The 21,273-nt window shown below is 39.7% G+C and overlaps 1 long non-coding RNA gene across 3 annotated transcripts in view; it reads left to right on the forward strand.

Moving 5' to 3' along the window:
* Positions 1–21,273, forward strand: part of LOC148188501 (uncharacterized) — a 95,287-nt gene that overhangs the window by 65,437 nt on the left and 8,577 nt on the right. Inside the window, exons 3-4 of one of the 3 annotated variants that reach the window (XR_015777632.1) lie at positions 5,768–5,858; positions 9,140–10,709. This is a non-coding gene — a long non-coding RNA (uncharacterized LOC148188501). Of the gene's footprint in view, positions 1–5,767; positions 5,859–7,073; positions 7,713–9,139; positions 10,710–21,273 lie in introns of those variants that run through there. The other 2 variants (XR_015777631.1, XR_015777633.1) reach the window with 2 other exon arrangements.

The following is a 21,273-nucleotide window of genomic DNA, read 5'->3' on the forward strand; positions in this document are numbered from 1 at the left end:
TTTTTTTTATAGGCCTTTGGCCCAAAACTGCTGCCGTGGTTGGGAATGTCTCATGGACAGAAACTGTGGGTTCATGTAGGGCCAGGCCTGATTTTCTTTTTTTTTTAGGCCTGACTAAAGTTTTAATGAAAAGTCATTACATTTTAGTCAACTTTTAATAATTTCTTCCTCTTTTGATGACAGTGTTTTTCTCTTAAAACTAATTTAATTAGGTTAATATAGGTATTGGACACTGAAATCAGGAGGACAGGTTGTGGCAGTAATATGGACAGGTTGTGGCAGTAATATTGACTTGACGTAATTTGTAGCGACGGGGCGTCTCAATCTCCTGTTCCTATTTCACATTGTGTTTTCATTCTGCCACATTATAAATAGCGTGTCTATAGATCTGTTTCTTTTTATCTGACCCCACCCTTTGAGCATTGATCTGTTCACCATCACGTATTTGTTGTAGACTCCCTGTATAGCTGTGATTCTGGGAATCTGCACACATCCTTCACCAATTCAGCCAATGTTTATCATTTAACCAATTGTTATATTTTGACAGACAGACTTGACACACAATTTGGGGAAAATATGCCAGCACTAACATTTTACATTTTAGTCTCATCTTCAGCGAAAACAACATATACTTAGTCATAGTTTTTATAATCAGAGATCTATTTTTACATCATTAGTGTCTCGTCTTGGTCATGAAAAAAGTTTGTGGACAAACAACTTTGCATCATGTTTTTTATTTGTGAAATTAACACGGGGTGAACTTAACTGTAGCAATGTCATGGTAATGTCCCATATCTTGGTGGTAGCTGTGCAAAGTATAAAGTTTATCAACCTTTATAAAGGAAGGCAAAAACTATGAAAAGAGGTTGTTGTACATAAGAATTATACAAACATAAGATTATGTTTTAACAAAGTTTAAGATGTTTGTTACCTTTTCCAAGAAACATTAATATTTGACTTATTTAAAGGTGTCTGCTGCTGTTTTTACAGCCATCTGCAGGCAGAAAAAAATGTGTATCGCGTCACTTCTATGCTCATGTATGTGACTGCTTGTATGCCTGCTGTTATAACACACAATACAAATACGAGGACCCGTTCAGCAAAACATTGCTCTCTAAAATCATTAGTAGTCAAAAGCTCCACAGGTTGCCTTTATCTCCAATCTGATAAATGTAAAAATACTTTCTAGTAGTGTAATGACACGGTTGAATAATTTGTGAAATGATATCACTTGTTGTATATTATGATGCATTGTATTTAGCTAACAAATATGAAATCAAACACAACAGGGCATATCCCATTTATGTGCAGTATTACAAATCATCATAAACTCTATTATCTGTAATTTATTTCTTTTTTTTCTCACTCCTGCAGTTTCCCATGTGCAACACCATGAGGTTATCACCCAAGACTTAACAAATGATGTGCTTGTGTTTGTATGAATGTATTGATCAGCGCTCCATTTGGGCAGATATCTTTCTTTATTTAGGATGGCAGCCTTGCAGGCAGGAACGCTGTCTCCCTCCCTCATGCCATGTCTTCTGTTTTTTGCCTCACTGGCTTCCCTAACTGCCCCGCTTTATTGAATAAATTCAAGCTGTCACTTCCCATGCTGGTAGAATAACTCAAACACAACATATAATAATACAGGAAAAGTAGGATAAAATAATCTTGTCATGGCTGTAAAAGTGATTGCTTGAAGCCATACTCTGCAATCAATACACTAATTCCATAATTTATACTCGCGGCAATTGAGGAGGAAGGAAGCTCTGATATGGTATTTCTTGGCTCACTGACCAACTTTGACCTTCAATAGAAGTGAGAGTGGGATTATTGTGTTGTTCAGCTCAAAGAAATCACCTACAAGAGTTGAGAGGCAATGTCTGACATTTTATGTTCAGGACCAAAACCTAAACTGATTAATTCTTGGTAAGCACCAGCTCTTGAGCTTTCACTATCTTTATGACAGCAAATCCCTGACACTCAGCTGACGGAGTGAAACATAAAAGCTGGTCAGTGATTTTCTCCAACTTATTTCTTTTATCCTTTCTTTTTATGGAGGGGGAGGCACCTTTTTTCTTCACCCTGGAGCAAGAGGAATTTTTCACCAATACCAGAACTCATTATCAGTTCCTCATTCTGTCTCTTTCACTTTTCAGAGGTTGCCAATCACAGGCTACCCATTTCCTATTAATTACGTCTTTTTATGGGTCATTCCTGCCTTCATTTTATGGCTGAGGCTATATGCAGAGCAGTACCTTATAGCTCTAACAGTAAACTACAATATTTTTCAGTATTTCCTCAGACATGTTTTAATATTCCCAGTGGCCAACAATGTTGTTGCTGTTGTTAGGATTAGATCCACGAAGCCACACATAAAATCCATGAAGAGCAGGATACCGGAAGGCATCAGAAGTTCCTCTGAAAAGAGAAATTGATTGCAATTAGCAGAGATTTTTTCAAGTGTTTTTCTGCCCCCTCTAGTGATGCTAATAACTTAATGATCCCTAAAAATGCATGCAATTTGCCCAAATTGGATTTAACTATATTATATACTTATGTGCCACAGATTTCCAATCACTGAAGGTCTGACTGAGCATCAGACATTGTATGGTAAATAATGGCATCAACAGCCAGGAGATACCACAGCTATTCTATAGTGGTTTAATATTATGTCTTAAAGCTGAACTTGTGTGTAACAGAGGATTTATAGCTTTTGAACTTCAGCAAAACTTTTCTTTTCTTTCACTGCATATTTAGTTCTGCTCAGTTTCAGGCTTAAGATATTTATTATTATTTTTTCGTTTTGGATCATCTAAAGGCTGATATCAACCCTTAATATTTGAAATTACAACCACATTAGATGATACTACACAAAGCTTGCATTAAAGTCATTGTGTGCTAAAATGCCTTTGTGATATGCTGCAAATTAATTTCCCCACGGGGAAAAATTAAGTATCAGTCTGTCTTAAAGTGAAGTTTTGCATCCAATAATTCTGCAGTTAATATTTGCCAGTTTTTTTTTTAGCTGTGTCCAAAATCATTCCCTTACCTTAACATGGTGTTTCAGTCACTTAGCCCTAACCCTTAGACATGGATCATTTGGCATATAATTTGCAGTCTTTTCCTGGACCTAACCAAAGTTGTGATTCATAGATATTGTAGAAAGAGAGCATTTTAAAGCCATTGTCATTGGATGAAAAAAAAATCTTTCAATATGAACGTTCCTGTCTGGTAAAAGGATGTTTTCACTGCGTCCAAAGTGTTTTTGGTTTTCTTTTGGCGCAAAACTGGCATACTCCCTTGATCTCACAAGCAAATATAGCCTTCTATTAGTTATAACAACATCTAACTTGTATATTTCTTCTGAACGAATGTAGTGATTAACAGTTGGCAGAGGTTAGCTCTTTATATGGTCATCTCACAGAGCTCTACACTAAGGAGCACACAAAGAAAATTAGGAGCACTGTTCAAAATATTCCAACATGGACTTTATTAATTCATTATTTGCATACATATTTATAATATGCCTGCATGTGCTTTTGTTCTCCTTGTGTATTGTAATGGTTCTGCATTACAGTTCACTCTGTCTGTGTTGGCCACGTTGGCCTGGATATTGGCTATCAAACTTCTTTTATTTGTTGTCCATCTGGTACGCTTAGAGATCAGCCAGCAGTCCACGGTACGAATGTGATCGAACTCCTCGACAGCAGAGCACCAGGAGTTACTGTGGCTTCTCTAACATTAGCTGCCATGTCAGCCTTGTTGTTATTAGCTATGTTAGTGTTAGCCACCAGCTCAGTCAAACCTTGTCGTTGAACCTTGCAATTATAAATATCTATGGCCGTATTCCTCTTCCTCTCCCCTTCTCCTCCTCTTTTTGCGTAAAATAAAAATGAATGCGCTTCACTTTATCCACGTCAGCTATTGTATTGTTACTAATAGTTTTTGCAAGCAAAAGTCATCAGCCTATGACTGTGATAAAGTGTGTTGTTTCTGTTACGTATATCAATTTTAGAATTGGGCATGGGCACTTTAGGTCCCTGTCTCATTCAGGCCCATCTGCAAGTGTTTGTTACATACACTGCTACGTGTAGCTACATACTAACATCAGGAAAACCTGAAATCCTTTCAAAGCGCCGTTCTACTTCGTGACAGTTATTCCCCAGCTGCAGTAAAGGTACAGAGACATGGCGATGCGGAACACCCAAAAGATCTGACAAAGTTTTTTTTAGGTGGCTTAAAGAGACAGGTGGTAAAATGGAGCGTCATAGAAAAGGGTGAATACAGGCGTTCCAGGCCAAATGGTATATGGAAAAACAAATTTAAATATTAAAGAATGTAATCATCTCAAGTATAACCCCAAAATACAAGTATGAATCTGAAAATGACCTCAGTGGTTCCCCTTTAATCTTTAGGATCAACTCCAGTAATCCAACATCCCAACAGTGAGCAATAGCTCTTCCCATCTAAACCAGAGCTCGGTGTTGCTGCATCTTCATAAAGCTAATAATGCAACCCTATTAGAAAACCCCACAAACAGTGACTGTGCAGTCTATATGATGTGTTGGTAGATAGAAGGTGGTCTAACCCATCAGGGAGGCAGTGGCCAGTGAGCCCCCCGCCAAGTTATTGAGGACAGAAGGAACTGGGGGTGTCATAATGATCACTAAATGTGTGTGGTGTTCAGTTACAGCAGGAGATTGGCAAGGAGGTGCATGACCTTTGCTATATTGACCTACTGGTTGACTCCTAGAGGGGTGCTGCAACAACACAAGAAACAACATTCAAGAGGAGGAGAGAGAAAATGGCAAAAAAGAAAAAAAAAAACATGCAGTGTTTTTTAGTGTAATTACAGATAAACTAGAGTTATTTTTACACTTAGTATATATGTGATTTTGTTTGTTGCATGCATGCATTTGATCCTTTTACTGTTTATGTGTGCATCCAAGCACAAGCTCATAAAGTGTGTGTGCTTGTGTGGTTTTGGGGTGAAGTGGTGTGGTGTTGGAGCAGTGGGTGGGGTGGGGGATTGGGGTGGGTGGGGGTGGGGGGCAGCAGTGACAGACAGAAGTCTCACCTCACACTTCACGTCCCAAATAGATTAAAAGAATTTTTTCCCAGATCCTGCCTTTCCTACTGCTGCCTGAAGCAGAATGAGCACTTGTGAGGATAATTAAAATTGATGATATAGAATGACAGAGACATGAATTCTGCCTGCAGCAAGAGGTCTCTGAAGACAGTCTAACCAAACTGTCAGGCCACTGCTATTCTGTTTTACATGACTGTTTCACCTTACCAAATTGCTCGCAAGTAAATACTCTCTATTGAATTAAAGTGTGATATATCAGTCTAGGGACTTGAGGTTGCTTTTTTTTGATGGAAGTTGTCCTTTTCTGACCCTTTATCATGGTTAAGTTAATTTTAGGGATTTCTGTGCGACTAGAGTGTATTTTTGAATCTATTTTAAAGAGCTTACCAGGTGATTACAGTTTCTACACTTTAAAGAGGGCAACACCATCTTTTAACCCCCTCATTTAGTATTTACTAAGTATATTAATACTCAATAAAATGCATGTTAACACATTATAAAGTTGCTGTCAGCGGATGTAAAGTCAGTTTTTATTGTTCATGTATTTCCAGGATAATAGCTTATTAGTTGTAATCTTAGAAAACAAAGTATTCATCTATTATATTTGTTGATTATATATGTATTTATTAGATTTAATAATCCAGTATTTAATTATATTCTTGTCATTTTTTACAGATCATTCTTAGCTCCTCATGTCAGCTGAACAAACTCGTCCTCCTGTTGAGGAAGGCCATGAAATGTGACTGAAAGCTCCAGAGGAAATCCAGTAAGTGGACTTTGAGCTTGTTGATTTTTTGTCTGTTGGTTTGTTGTTGTTGTTGTTTTTAATACTCTAGAAATAGTAGACAAACAATTGTTATTTGTAATGCACCGCTTTACACTTTAAAAACACTCTTTAAAAGTCTTGAATTCAATTTAATAATTATTAGGCCTTAAAAGTCTTACATTTCTGTCTTAAAGGCCACAAACATTTTATTTGATTAATTTCTACATCTTTTATTGTCTTTTTGTCAAAATGAATCAAGCTCTTTTGCATCAAAGTCCACAGTTCTACCACTGAACTTAGCAACTATGAATTTATTTTATATTTGCACTTGCTAGATTGCAAAATGTAGATTAAACTTACTCACTCTAATTACCTTATTCCTACATAAAACCTACCCCTGCATTGGAACACGCATACAATACTTACCTATATGTCCAAACTTCCCTTGAAAAGGTCTCAAAAGCATTTCATTTAAGTTTCTGATGCCTATAGACAAACTGGTCAAGAATACCAGGTTGACCGTAAGATAATGTTACAAATTCATTCTACCTATTTGAAATTATTTATTTCCAGAATATCAGTCTTCTATTAAGTATAAATGCAGATTTCTTTTCTTTTTTTTTGTTATCCTTAAAATCTAAATATCATTTTAGGAATCTGTGTTGCTCCACTTGTTCCACTTGTGCACAGGTGAAAAGATAATGTCAAACTAATTATGTGACTGCAGAGTGTCAAAATACGAGAGTGCTCAGCTTTTGATTATTCATGAGTTTTGAATGTTTCATAATATCTAAACGTGTTCGCTTGAGTAAAAATGATGGACTGACGGTTTTAGAATTACAGTTAATTATTGCACTGACTACACAATTATTGGCAAGTTCCCCTTTATAGATAGACTGCCCTGCAAATAGATCTAAATCTTGTATCTTAAACTTCCTCAACATATTTTGTGCTGGCTCACATCTAATGGTCATTTGATTAATGACGACACATGTCATTTTAGTCTTGAGTGGGAACAGCTTGCTCCTGTTTGTGGTTTATTTGAAGGAGCTGAACAGCTGTCAATGAGAGGAGCAGGGGGACATAGGGCTAGACATGGGGCAGGGTGGGGGGATGGTGAGCCACTAAACCCCCACCAGGGTCCGTCTAAAGATAAATATTGATTGCGGACAGTTTTAATTACTTCCTTAAATTGAGCAATTTTGGTTTTCCCAGTTGGCTCCCTGTGAAAAATCCATGTCGGATTCCACGTTGAGGGAGAGGAAGAGGGTTGAGCATGGCGCACCATAAATCACTGCAGATACATAATTCATTGGAAGCATGTGAAAAGGACAAGACAAGATGCTTTGGATCATTGAAAACAGCATTTCCACAGGTCTTTCCATGTAGTGTGAGCTCCCTCTTTGTTTGTGCAGGCCTCAGAAATTTGTTACCTCGTTCAACTTGTGATCTCATCTGAATAATGATGAATGTGCTTCATTCCATGTTACTCTTTTCATTTTATTTCCAGATTTGATCAGTTTGAAAGGATATTTAAATGGAACGAATACTTTCATTACACAGGGGATGGTCAAAATAGAACAAACAAGATTTTATTCGGGAATAGCATCACTACAGTAGTGTGGGGTTACTATTTCTGACATGCTCTACGTCCGCTCATCTGTAGAAGGCCAGGGTCAGTTCTTATCTCCAGTAATGTGAGGACTACTCTACTTCTATCATTCGTCCATCACAGCATAGGAAACAGTCGGTCGGACACTTTCGCATCACCTAAATGCAGAACAGGGATCACATCTGGTTATACAGAAGTCTTTGACATGTAGGTAACAATGTCCCGCTATTCAATAGATTGCTGCTAATGGGTTCAGCTTGGAAGAGCATTTCTTTCAATAAAGATCTGTATCGTGGGATGAAGATGGTCACTATGAATTGCTGTTTAGTTCGTGATTATAATTTCTCAGTCATATTAGAGGTTTATGTGATTGATTCCGTGTCAGGTAATGTGCACTGTTGTATTAGTGCGGTATTTCCTTCATCATATCTGATGCCACGTATATCCTTTTTACTGTTTATCCTCCCAGAAGCAGTCTTAAGTCATTTGAACTGACACTAGAAGGAACAGCTCACCAGAATATCAAGAATACATATTTTTACTCTTACCAGTAGTTGGAGATATCAGCTGTAGAGATGGCTGCCTTCTCTCAAATATTATTGAACTAGTTGGCACTGGCTTGTGAAGCTCGAACGCCAAAAAATGAAAACATAAATTAGAACTCAACAGCAGTGTCACTTTTTGGAAATCATGACTCTGTTACTCAAGATAATCCACAGAACATTCCCTTTAAATGATTCCTGGGGCAAATTAATATTCATAGAGAAAGGTGAGATACATAGAAGGGCCCCAGGGATTCACAGTCTTCCTCAGTGACACATCAGCAGCTAAAAGAGCTTAAACAGATGCTGGTAAACTTTTCTCAAGCAGTTGATCATAAAGACTAAGAGTCTAAAGCCATGCTAGTGGCTCTGTGAAGCTGTTTTAAGCACTGCCGTGCTTTAACCTGAATGCTAACATTAACATAGACACATCCTCACAATGACAATGCTAAAATGCTGATGTTCACAAATGTCAACCTCATGGCAGCAATCTCGAGCAGAAGAACACTTCACACATCTATTACATGAGACAGGTGCGTTGGAGAGGGACAGATCGGCCAAAAAAACTGCAAAAGAACTCGTGCACAGACTAACTTGCAATGTCACTTTATTTGCAACGTTTCAGTGCTTTGCGAACATGGTATGCCTGATGAAGGTCTAGCACCGAAACATTGCAAATACAGTGACATTGCAAGCTAGACAGTGTGCGGGAATTCTTTTGCAACCTCATGGCAGTGCAAGAGGAAAAGTCAGGGCACCACCAAAGCCAGTATGATTCATCCTCAAGGGATCTTGAACGTCTGTACCAAATTCCACGTTAATCCGTACAGTTGTTGACACATTGCAGTTTGGACCAGAGTGGTGGAACAACCCGCAAGACCAAGGGCATTACTAAAAAACAATCTCACTATAATGGGCAGTTGTAGCTTTTTGGAGCTTTCAGTTGTGCCACATGATATACCTCAGCAGGATTCCCCAGTTTCTATGGAACTGTAATTCTTCCAATTTTTTTCTTCTTTTTCATGAAGTACTTTGTAGGTCTAAAACTTTAAATTGAGCAGTAGCTCAGTGTTGTCGGTGGTGGCTCCATGTCTCTGTGACTGCAGCACCTACTCTTCCTTTCTCAGGACTGACCTGCAGTCTGTCTTTGGCTTACCTGTGACAGAGACGGCACAGCCGGACCCACTCCCCTGAGACCCAGCTCTCCATATCAGCAAAAAGATTGGTCACTGAAAGTACACGATTGAGGTTTCCGAGTAAGGCATTACTCTGTTGTATTGTAAAGACCCCAACACTGACCTGTGCATGGAAGCATAGAAGGACGAATTTTTACACTCTGTTCATCAGAGATGCCACCAGCAATTGGCTTGGAGTTTTTCCCCTGTCCCTTTCTGGTATTAAAGAGAGGAGAGCGAGAGGTAGCTGACTGAAGCACTGACCTTAATCTGAAGGGCTGTGCTGTTATAGGCAAAGGTGAGTCTGGTCAGCTGTGCTGCACCAGTCCATTGTCCATCCATAACATGCTGGCGACTGGGGAATGCATACAGAGTGAAGCATTAAATGTAGATACGATAAGTGTAGCGTCTCACTCACTCGGGAGAATAGTTTCAAGCTGAGGTGGTTTGTTGAGGTACTTAGTGATATTTCACAGACAGTACATTTGTTTGAATGGAGCGTCATGAAAGATTTGTAAATAAAAAAAAAAAATAGGGCTCTCAGCATTTACACATCCGTACATTAACTTTTTTTAATTGCTGGCCTAAAGTTTTGTCTTTAAGACGCTGTACCGGACTGAGTTTTAAAACTAGAGTGATGATACTGGTATTAATTGAGACTAGAAGACCTAAGGAACCCAGTGGCCCTTGTCCCTTAGCCCATGTCATGCTAGTTTTTCAGGGAGGGGGGCCAAATAACGCTCCAACGTTAGGCTAAATTTTGGCAATGGAAAAACATTTCCCAGGGGTCCCTTGACATTTGACTTTAAGATATCTAAATGAAAATGGGTTCTGTGGATACCCATGAGTCTCCCCTTTACAGACATGCCTTTATGCTAGTCCCATGCAGTTTTTGCTGACATTTGATCCGTAATCAAGACAGTATGGTATGAATTACTTAACCTTGTCAATATGGACTTCAGAACTGTTTTGTAATGCAAAATGGAATTGAAAACGTGATTTAAAAATGTGATTAATTGCAATTAACTGGTGAAATTCTGGGATTAATCTCGATTTTAAAAAATTAATAATTTGACAGCTCTAGTAAAAAAAAAAACGGGCACAGGCAGCAAGCAGACTGAAAGACCAGCAGCAGTGCATTTCTCCTTCCTTTTCCTACATTATTAGAACTCAGCAAACAAAAACCAGAAAAATCTTGGGTGGTGTGTGTTTGTTGCAGTCAGTTATTGTCGTTTGATGTGTCTGTTGTTTTGTGCTTTCTGGCCTGTTTCTTATTCATGCGAGTGGATCAGCATATATACCATACATCAATAGTGTAAACACTCTTTGCCTCGGCCTGCAGATGACGAGGACTGTTCTTAAACAAACTCAAATGAATAAATAATATGTCAAGGAAGTGCTTATACTTGGATCCATAAATTACCTCCACAGGCCCCACACTGTCCTCCATGACATCAGTGTGAGTGTGAGTGAGAGTCACGCCTGTGATTACGTCCCTCTCCTCCTTATGCACCAGACTGACAAGCCCGTGTCGAGGAAGGGGGGGTGTGAAGGGGGGTGGACGGGTAGACAAGCCCCTCGCTCTGAGTGCTAATGGATGATTGGAGGCAGGATAGGAGGCTTCAGTTCTCTCTTTCATCCTGGCCTGCTTTTGACCCGGAGAGCCAGCAGTAATCGGCCCGGCAGAGGGGTAATCATTCCCCGCGTGCAGACTCTGATAAGTTGGAACACCTTCCCCCGGCAGCGGAGGAAGCTCCCGCGGCCTCCCTGGTTATCGCTGTCCCCGGCACCCCTTCAAGAGGCTGCGTTGCCTCCTCTCCCAGGCTCAAAGGCTCCATCAACGGCGGCTCTCTGCTCAGCTTTCATCTGACAGAGCACATAAGCCGGTGAAAGGGAGGAAAAAATAAACTGGGTTCTATCTCTCAAATTGTGATCTTATGAATTCGATTTGGTCACTTTTAAAATGTAACTGCACAATTTGTTATTTTCCCCTGTTTCCCTTTCTCTGTTAATATCTGTGGCGATAAATTGCTTCGATTGACAGGCTCATTTTATTTGTTGTGCGCCTCTGTATTTGTGATAAGGCAGCACACCATGGTCACCTGAAGGGGCTGAGAAGTTCTCTGAGGCTCGAGTGCGTTTGCTCGACACCTTTCATGTAAGCCGCTGTGAAAATTGTTTGGCTTATTTTGTTGAGGAAAATCCCCATGTTTTGCTTGATTACATTTTGTTATGGTTTTCCTCCCATTTTTCAGAGAACTTCTTAAGCCTGCCGAGATTACTGTTTAATAGGGATGATATTGTGCTGGCTTTATTGGCTATTTGCAGCTGCACCGCCGGTTCATTTAATAGCCCCGTCGGTTGTTAAAGGGATTACACAGCTGCCACACTCTAGTGTGTACAGTGGGCCTCCGGTGGGGGGAAAAAAGACTATTGCCTGAAATGAGAAGACGGAAAGGAGAATAATTTTCTGTAGTTTTTCAGAAATGTGTGATCATACATGCAAAGTTTGCCTGCCACATTCAAATTACCTGCTCGCCCCTCTGTGATCTGACTCTGATGATTTCCCATTCCATATCTAAGTGACCTTTAGAAGGCCAGAGGCACTACCCAACATTGATTAAATAAATTGATCCCCACACATTCAAAGGATATTAATTAGACATGGAAAACAAGTGAATGAACACAAATAGCTCTTAGTTTAAATGCAAATAAAACACTGAGGGGGGATTTGAGAAAGCCCAATGACACATAAAGAGCTGAAGTCTCGTTTGAAAATGGGGAAGCTCGTTCACAAACTTTTCCCGTGTGGATTGAAAAACTCATTTTTAAACTGGCATTGTTTTTCTCAATTATTCTGATTATTTTATGGCTTTGTGTGAACGCTTCTCTTATTAAATAGTCCAGAGCAAAACAAATCTGCATGATTACCCACTACATACGAGCCTCGAGATCAATACACAGCCTGACTGAATCTGTCATCTTTGAACCACGACGCCTGCTGAGATGTTGTACTTATGTGGCCTGCGACTTGTCCGTGTCAGCGGCAGCTGCCAGATAGGTTTCAATCTAGAGGGCAGAGTCATATAATATGTGCCAAAGCTAACAGCTGTTAACTACGCAACCTGCAGGCTATGAACTGCAGCTCGGTCCATTGTCAGTCTCTCCACAGTTAAATATTCCAGGAGGAATTTGTTACAACAAGGCCATACATTACGGGTGAAAACCCTTTACACCAATATTGCTCTCAAAATTGGCAGCATGAGAAGGAGGGACATGAGGGATGCTTGAGAGCGGTACCCTATCCCTCTCAACCCCCTGGGAGCCACTTGGCCAGCTTTCATCCACATAATTATAATAAATTTGACATTTCATAGATAATATTGATTTCTTTATTTTAGCATTTCACCATAGGTGACAGTCTAGTGTCAAGAATGAAATTTCTATTGATCTTCTGCGCATTAATCCCTCATGTGTATGTGATCATTTTTATAAGACCTTTTACTGCACATAAATCAATATTTCATATTTCCAGCCATGGCAGAGGAGATGTCATATTTGTAAACTGTGTCTTGACACTAGCAATTCCTTTCTTGTTCAGCTGCAACTGTGCAAGACCAGTCAATTTGGGGTAGTGGGAGCAGAGGCACAAGGGAAGAGGGGAGGAGGGGGCGGAGGACGAGGGGAGAATTTGCAGTCTGCGGCTCTGGTCTGGCTGGGAGGAGCTGAGTGCTGCTTGAGATACGTACCGCAGCATTGATGGTGAAATATCATTTTCAGAATTAATTAGCCTCCATAGTGATGGGGGGCTGTTAATAATGGAAATAAACTGGCAAATCATTCAAAATGATTAGCTCAGTTCTAGGAACAGGATATTGAACACAACTTTAAATTGTCTGTTAATTTCTCTAATTTCTTGATATATTTTTCACAGTTTAAAGAGTAAATCCCAACAGTTGGTGCTGGTAATTAATTGTGAAAGAAAAGCGCAGTAGATCGGATTGTTCTTAACTTTTGATGAGAGAATGTTTTTTGGTGTGTAGCTTTTTTTTTTTTGCTTTTTGGAAACATTTTTATTAGAATAAATGGTATTTTTCCTGTAGTAACCACAGCACATTTATTTGTGCTTTGATAATTACATCTTTATAGTGATCACCTTATTTCTATTTCAGAACATAAGCATATGGAATATATTAAACACAGTGGATATTTTCAAGGGCTAGGTGTCCAGAATCTTGGAAGTGTCAGAATGAGTGACTTGTTTTCCGCAACGATTTAAAATCAAATTCTCCCTGCACTCTGGAATGTTGCTCTGAGCTGCAGTATAACATGACAATAGCCATGGAGAATGCACAACTGTTTGGTGAAAAATATGATCACCTGAATGGTGCAGACATCTGACCTTTTCTCAGTCTCCCTTAACATGTCCCTTCCATACAATCAGTGTGAGAGCGCCGCACAAGAAAGGCCAGTCCATTAAGAGAATATGCTAATTTTGCCATCCGCTCCTAATTGATGCCATTTTACCAAGTAAACAAGACTTCTGTCTACAATGGATGTGTTTCTGCCAGTTAAAAGGATATTTCAGATCGGCTTTTCCTGTAATTTTCTCTCCTAGAGCTACCGGTGTGCCATTATTGCAAATTATAAGTCTCTCCTTTTGAGGAGAGGTGCTATTCTTGCTGTGTCTTTTTCCCCTCCTTAAAGGCCATCCACTATTTTTTGTCAGCCACTGGAGAATCTTCATTCACGTGAAAAGGTGTCAGTGCCTGACCGTTTGAGCATGATGACAGACACCCAGTAGAAGTGTGAGTGACTGCCTGACACCATAGAGGTTTGTCAATGATGTCAACGGCACTCTGGCAGCTAACACAGTATTGTCCCAGACACTCTACAGGACAGCATCATAATATGGGATGTAGACAGGGCGTGATGTGTTATCTCCACAACCTCTCTCCCATCCTTCAGTCTTTACCACAGGCCATGACTGAGGGGCTCTGAGGATCCCCGATGCGCCAAGTTGCCGAGATTCATCTTCCCTGTCAGCCACGTAATGCTGTATGAGCTTGTTCCTCCATTCAAGTAATGTTGATGAATCTGCTGTCCAGACGCCTTTCGCTCCACTTTGTTGAAAAAGAGGGGATAGACCCATTACAATGTACCTTTGGGTTGGACCATACATGATCATTTCTCCCTTTTCTGCCAATTTGTTCTTTAGCAGAGAGGCTATCAAAGTGTGTGTGTGTGTGTGTGTGTGTGTGTGTGTGTGTGTGTGTGTGTGTGTGTGTGTGTGTGTGTGTGTGTGTGTGTGTGTGTGTGTGTGTGTGTGCACACGCCGACAGGGCAGGCGAGGTTGACTGGCACTCAGTGCTAAGCTGTCTCTCTGAGGAAAGGGCTGTTTAAAAGGCAGGAGCTGGCAGCGGAGCAGACCTCTCAGCTCCCTGTCTAAATACTGCCTCGGTGTGACTGACAGCAAGGCAACAGCATACTGGCATTCTCCTTTCAGCCACTCAGCAACCCTTTAACAAAAACCACAGGATTTAACATAAAACTCAGACCAGAGTGTCACCTACTGTAATGTAGCACTGCTGCCTTCACTGCTCTTTAAATTATTTAACATGACAAGCTGTCCTTTTGTTGTTATTCGTGCACATGTGGGTTTCAAAAAAAGTGCTGTCGTAACTTGAATTAATTAGAATTTTTTGATTAATCATGATAATGTGCAGTTACAAAATACTTATCCTTTACATATGATATGAAAACTGGTCCTGTGTACTCTGAATTCTTCTCCTTGGAAATGACACAAGTTAGCTTCATCCCTGATTTATTGTTATTTGTTTAGAGATTGACCTTTCTAAATTCAATTTTTAGATATATAAAATGTTCTTTTCCCATACAAGGGGACAAACAAGAGTCATCAACAGGCAAAAAGAAGACATTGTAAATGTTGCAAAAGCTTAATAGCACAAAATTAACAATCTATGTGGTTTTGTTGGATTCAATTAGAGGGATATCTTGCTATTTCATGATGCACTTAGGAATGACAAAGCACAGATATAAGTATTGATTTTTCTGTGCCCATAACCAGATAAACAATATGTATATGTATGTATCTGCAGGGGTAAATTGAATCAAAATGCACATATTACATTGAGGGCCCTGGAAGACTGACAGCAATTGAATTTGTCAGTCAAGAATTTAGTTAAAGAGTTAAAGACCTTTGATCTGCTGGTGGGCAAAATGATACGAACCATCCGCAGTAAGAGATATTTATGGCATGTTGCCGTTGTAACTGTTGTCCTTATTTTACACATGATTTTTTTTTTTTTTTTAGATGCTCGTTTTCACTCAGTTCTGCAGTATGAATGTCTGTGTTCCAACTCATGAGTATGGGTGTGTGTGTGTATGTGTGTGGGTGTGTTTGTTTTGATCTTTGTTCGTAGGCATGCATGTGTGTGTTCGCATGCATACAGAAAAAAGCCTATGTGTGTTTATACTATATGCCAGTGTGTGTGTGTGTGTGTGTGTGTGTGTGTGTGTTTGTGTGTGGCAGGACAAGTGTGAAGAAGATTGTCTCCAAGTGCCAAAGAGGCAGCAGAGAGAACGATGGCTATGTTTGTGGATTAATAACTATTAATTCTCCTTTTGACTGTAATTGATGCTTAAATCTCCGCTCTCCTCCTCCTCTCGGCAGACCTCTTGTCCCCCCGTCAATTCTGTCCTTCTAATAAGGGCATTATTCCAAGGGATTTCATGCATTCTGATAAATCAAATTAGAAGGCCAGTGACTTAGATAGATTGCAGCAAGTAATTAGAGAATCCTCAATGCCTTCCTCACTGCCATTCATTTACAAGAGTCTTTGTTATCTACCTATCTGTGCGCAGCGTGAGGCGGTGTGTGTTTGCATCACTTTTCCCTCTTAAAATTCCTTCCTTATGTCACTGGAGAGACAGATCCCAGACCATATCTTGTCACCCAGGCTAGCACACCGCGCAACGGACAGCGCAGTGGGACAGCCATTAATTGGAGCAACTTGGGTTGGTAAGTACCCACGTGTGTGTCACTGACATGCAAGAACAAGGAGATGGGCTGACACATGGAGACAGGGGACACCCTGAGCTGGACTGCCACCCCCACCCCACCCACCCTCTTACGCACAGACACGCACACACATGCACACACCCACACACACCTCCACATGCCCCCTCCTTTGCCCCTCGCCCTCTCTCCTTGCCTTCAGGAAACAACACCATGTTCCTGATACTGACTCAGTGGTCACTATCCATGTCAGCTGAGCCGTAGTGTTCACACGCAACAAATGTTGTGTGTGCTTGTGTGAGAGTGTGTGACGGTGTGTATGAGTGTGCATGGAAAATTTCAAAAGTAATTTTGATGATAAAATAAGAAGCCAGTTTGAAAAAGAAACATTTTTTTAAGAATTTATAGTGTTTGAAGCACATTTACTCAAGTAGGGTACTATACTGGAAAACACATTTGTGATACTTGTACTTTATTTCATACCACTTTCTACTTCTCCCTACAATTAAATGGGAAATATTTTACTTTTCCTTGTTTCCACCAGTCATTTTACAGATTAAGAATTTAAACACAAAAAAATGTTAATTATCTATGGCACACTGTTATTTTTTAAATCACCCAACATTGTCTAAAATAGTTAAAATGAGCACCACCTCAACCAGCTAAAACAATAAAATGCATCAGTAAGAACAGCCCAACTAGAAAATGCATTACCTGCAGAAAATGCGTTTGAATGCTGACAGCTGAAATTGCAAAGCATTGCTGAAAATACAGGGATCTTAAAGCGCAAATGCATTACATTGCACTGCAGAAAAAAATACAGGAAACTGAATTGTAAAACTGTCAGAGTTGGAAGCTGAACTTCATTTCTGCGTCAGTACCTTCAGGAATCTTAAGGTGCATATGCATTACATTGCACAACTAGGAAACAAAGGAACAAAACAGAAATTGAGCTGTAAAACTGTCAGAGTTGGAAGCTGAACTGCATTACCTATAACAGTACAATGCATCAATGAAAATCCAACTAAAAATGCATTATCTGCAAAAATTTGTGTGGGAATGCTAACAAATGAAATCACAAACCACTGCTGGAAATACAGGAATTATAAAGCACAAATGCATTGCACTGAACCCCCCCCCCAAAAAACAAAACAGAACTGCACTGCATTACCTATAATGGTAATTTGAATCCAACAATGTAACCCTCACAGGGATCCAATTTCTGCTTTTTGAGTGCTTTTACCTTATATACCTTAGGCCCATTTTGCTAAATACTTTTATACTTTCATACTTTTTAAGTAATTTTTGATGCAAGACTTTTACTTGTAATGGAGAATTTTCACTGTGTCGCATTGCTACTGTTTTAAAAGATACAAATACATCTTCCACCACCGTTTAAAATTCAAATGAAATATTTGCCAAACCAAAGGAGAAATCGCTCAATAGGCAGGACCATCTGTGTACCTTACAATCATCTCCTAGTCCAAACTCCTGACAGCTGTGCTTCTTCCTGATCTACCGTATCCCGTCTGTGGCATTTTTCTTCCTTTCTTTTCCACTTCCCCTGCACCCATATCACAAACCAGCCTGACAGAGTTCACTTTTCTCCTTTAAGAGGATGAATGAAGATAAAAAGCAAAGCAAAATGGAGTTCGAGAGGCATCACTTGCTTTGATTCATGATGGCTGGGAGTTTGGCGGCTTCTATGCAGCCTGCCTGCTTGGCTGCCTGCCTGCTCGGCCCGCCCGTCTGCTTCTCGAGCACTCTAATGGAGAGCTGCAGTCTGCTCGCAGTGACACCGTCATGCCATCAGGAATGGCTGATTATGGTGCTAAATATTGATCTCTGCCTCACATGTGTCAAAATTCCCCCCACCCTTTAATTAGAATTTCCCCTCCGCGCCATACAGGAACTAACCGAATATATTAGAGGACTTCATGAGGAGGAGGGGAGTGCAGCTAGCAGGGCATAATTGTGACCTCTTGTCTTGTCTCTTTCCTCCTGAGTTTTGAGATGACTTCCAACTGTCTGTCTAATGCTCCCGGCCTCTGTGATAATCAGACTTATTTTCCTCGTCTTATCACAGAAATGATCGGCCCGTCTCTCCTGTTCTCCATTCCCTCCTCTCCTGTCTTATCCCCTCTCCTCCTGCCCCTCCTCCTACCCTCTTTGCCTTCTCATGTCCAGCTTATATGTTTTCTTAATTTTGCATGGACTGTTGAGGCTGTCTTGAACCACAATTGAATGTAGATATGTTTAGAGTTTGAAAAAAAAAAGTTTCTTCTGTTTTATGCATATATTCATGCATGTTGTATTTGATTTAAAAAAAAAAAGGTGGAAAGGTCCTTAAAAAAGACCTCGACCTATTTAGCATTGTACTATTACAACATTGTAAGACCCACAATAGATGTTCTTATATTTTTTAAATAAAGCCAGAGAACCAGAAATATTTTCCTTTTTATACCACTCATTCTCTTTTCTTGTCAAAACGTGGGGCCTACAATACCCACAGTTCAACCAACAACTCCCCCTCCAGCAAATTTTACTTAGTGGCCAGTAAGTGGAATTACTACCTCTGGGTCTCTAACTTGATGCCATGCACTTTTTCCCATCGACTTTATTGTGAGAGAGATGCCTGGAAAAAAATCATTTTTGAACCCCCATTAAATGATTCATTTCATTATCAGGATCTGATTCATTCAGTCCAATAACATAAACGGTTTAGAAGAGCTGCATTATTAAATAATTTCGTCTCCATTAAAGTTATGGAGGGCTACCATAACTTTACTTGATGTTAGCCTCTCAGTCGGCAGAAGTTAGCCGCTAAGATGGCGAAATCTCTAGTTAATTTGCTCTGGATTCCAGGATGTGGAAGATCTGGGTAATATGACACCTGGGAAGTGGATCTTTTTTGACTTTGTGCGCCACTAAGTAACTTTATAGTATGAACAGGGCCCTGCTTCCGTTGCTGTATCCAATTCTCTTTATACATCCATGGTTTGAGCTGATCCTGTCCTGACTGAAGTGATATCACTTGAGGCAATTTATCAGAATTGGTTGAGTTCCCTCTGGGGCCACAACAGGCTCTGAACAACTTTTTTCACATACGCAGTGGTCCTCCTCAAGACCTGTAAAAAGACTTTGATGTGTACAATTGGGGAAGCTCCCCTTTGATTAGCAGAATGTGTATGTTTGTATTTATCTTCTTATTGGTACTGATTCATATAAAATGTAGCATTGAATGTATGTATGTATGTAGCATTGAAGCATTTCAGGGGGGTTACAGTAAGAAAAAGCAAAGGTGTAAAGTAGGGGACAGGTTTGCTTGGTGAATGTGTGCTTTTTGAAAAGCATCTTCAATCTGCATCTGCAAGTGGGGCATCACAATACAAGTAGGCACTGACAATCAGCCAAAATGAGTTGGAAAATATTGGCATATTGGAAATTGGCAAAATAATCCAATATCATGCAACCCCAGTTCATAAAGTTGTGGGAAAGCCAAGACACTAATAGTGCTGCAGCCATGCAGCGAACATGCACTGCTAGTATAGAAAGAAAAAACTCAAAACATAATGCATATTATTTCTTCACATTTATTATTATTATTATTATTATTATTATTATTATTATTATTATTATTATTATTATTATTATTATTATTATTACTATTATTGTTATTATTATTAGTATTGTTATTAATATTATTGTTGTTGTTGTTAATACAAAATAAATAATAATCCATTTAATTTAATGAAGCTTTTCAAAGCATCCAAGGACACATTACAAGACACAGTTAAAAAACAAGCAGCAGTGCATCCATAGATCATAAAGTCAAACAATCATTAATAAACAGTAACAAGTTAATAAAATGAAACATCTGATGTTTAAAAGCATCTTGTGTGTCATCAAACTCTTAAATTTTTCAGCACTGAATTATCCATTTGATTATATTTAAAGCTTTGCCTCCGTCACAATCCGTCATTGATATTTGTCAATCAATTATCAAACTACTGCATTCTTTCGTTGTTCAATAGTAAATCTATTTTCACTGCAGCTGCTTCTGGTCAGATGTCACCTCTTCCTGGATTTCAGAGCACTAACATGCGACTTTATGTGCAATCATTCCTTCCACATCTCCGTCCTCTCCACCGTCCATATCCACCTCTAAATCCATGTTTTCCCCTGTTCCCATCTCTCCTTCCTCTCTCCCCGCCACCCCTCCTTTCTCTCCCATTCTTTGGTTAGGAGGCACCGGTCGTTATTACAGGATGCTGGCAGGCTTGCCGTCAGTTGCATTCTGGCGAGAGTCAAGTGCCACAAGGTGCCTTTTTCTATTTGTTTGTTTCATGCTACACTGCACCAGCCACTGACCTGTGCTAGCCATGTCGTGCAAGAGGGAGGCAGGTTCATCCAATCAAAGAGCGGCTGAAAATTAACACTGATCTTTCCATTCTTGAAAAGGGACTGTGGCAAAAGGCAAAAAAAAGACCATAGTTTGGAATCTGAGTTGTTTTTACACTCTTTGTTAATATGTAGCTTATTTTTTCTTCTCTTACATGTAAATGCTTACACACCTAATTTATTTGAACAAAAACAGGGTCTCACAATTCACAATTAATTTTTTTTTTTTTACACATGATGTATTTTTCGAGACTTGATCTAAAAAGATATTCTAATATCACTGATTTGTTTTGGGTTTTTTTTCATGGTGAATTCAATCTGAACCTCCCACAATTCACTACATGCAATATTCATAGTTGATCCATTGACTGCTATTCAAGCGGGAACTATTTGAAGAGGGAAAGTTCATGTGCATTTTTGATGGATTGTGCATGTCTTCCCCTACTCTATATGGATAGAGAGCTTGTTTGAAGGTCAGTGATTCTCTTCAGTCAGTCTTTCCTCCGCACTCCTTTTTTGGGGGGACGAATATCTCCAGTCGTCACTCTATATTTTTCAAGTGCTTCTAGGATGACTAGGTTGGATGACCTTGGATCTTGGTGAAGATGAATCTCTTTGAGCATCCCCTCTCTTCTTCTCTTCTTGG

This window comes from Plectropomus leopardus, chromosome 10 (assembly GCF_026936395.1).
Source record: "Plectropomus leopardus strain MGB_pleo_1.0 chromosome 10, ASM2693639v1, whole genome shotgun sequence".
NCBI lineage: Eukaryota > Metazoa > Chordata > Actinopteri > Perciformes > Serranidae > Plectropomus > Plectropomus leopardus.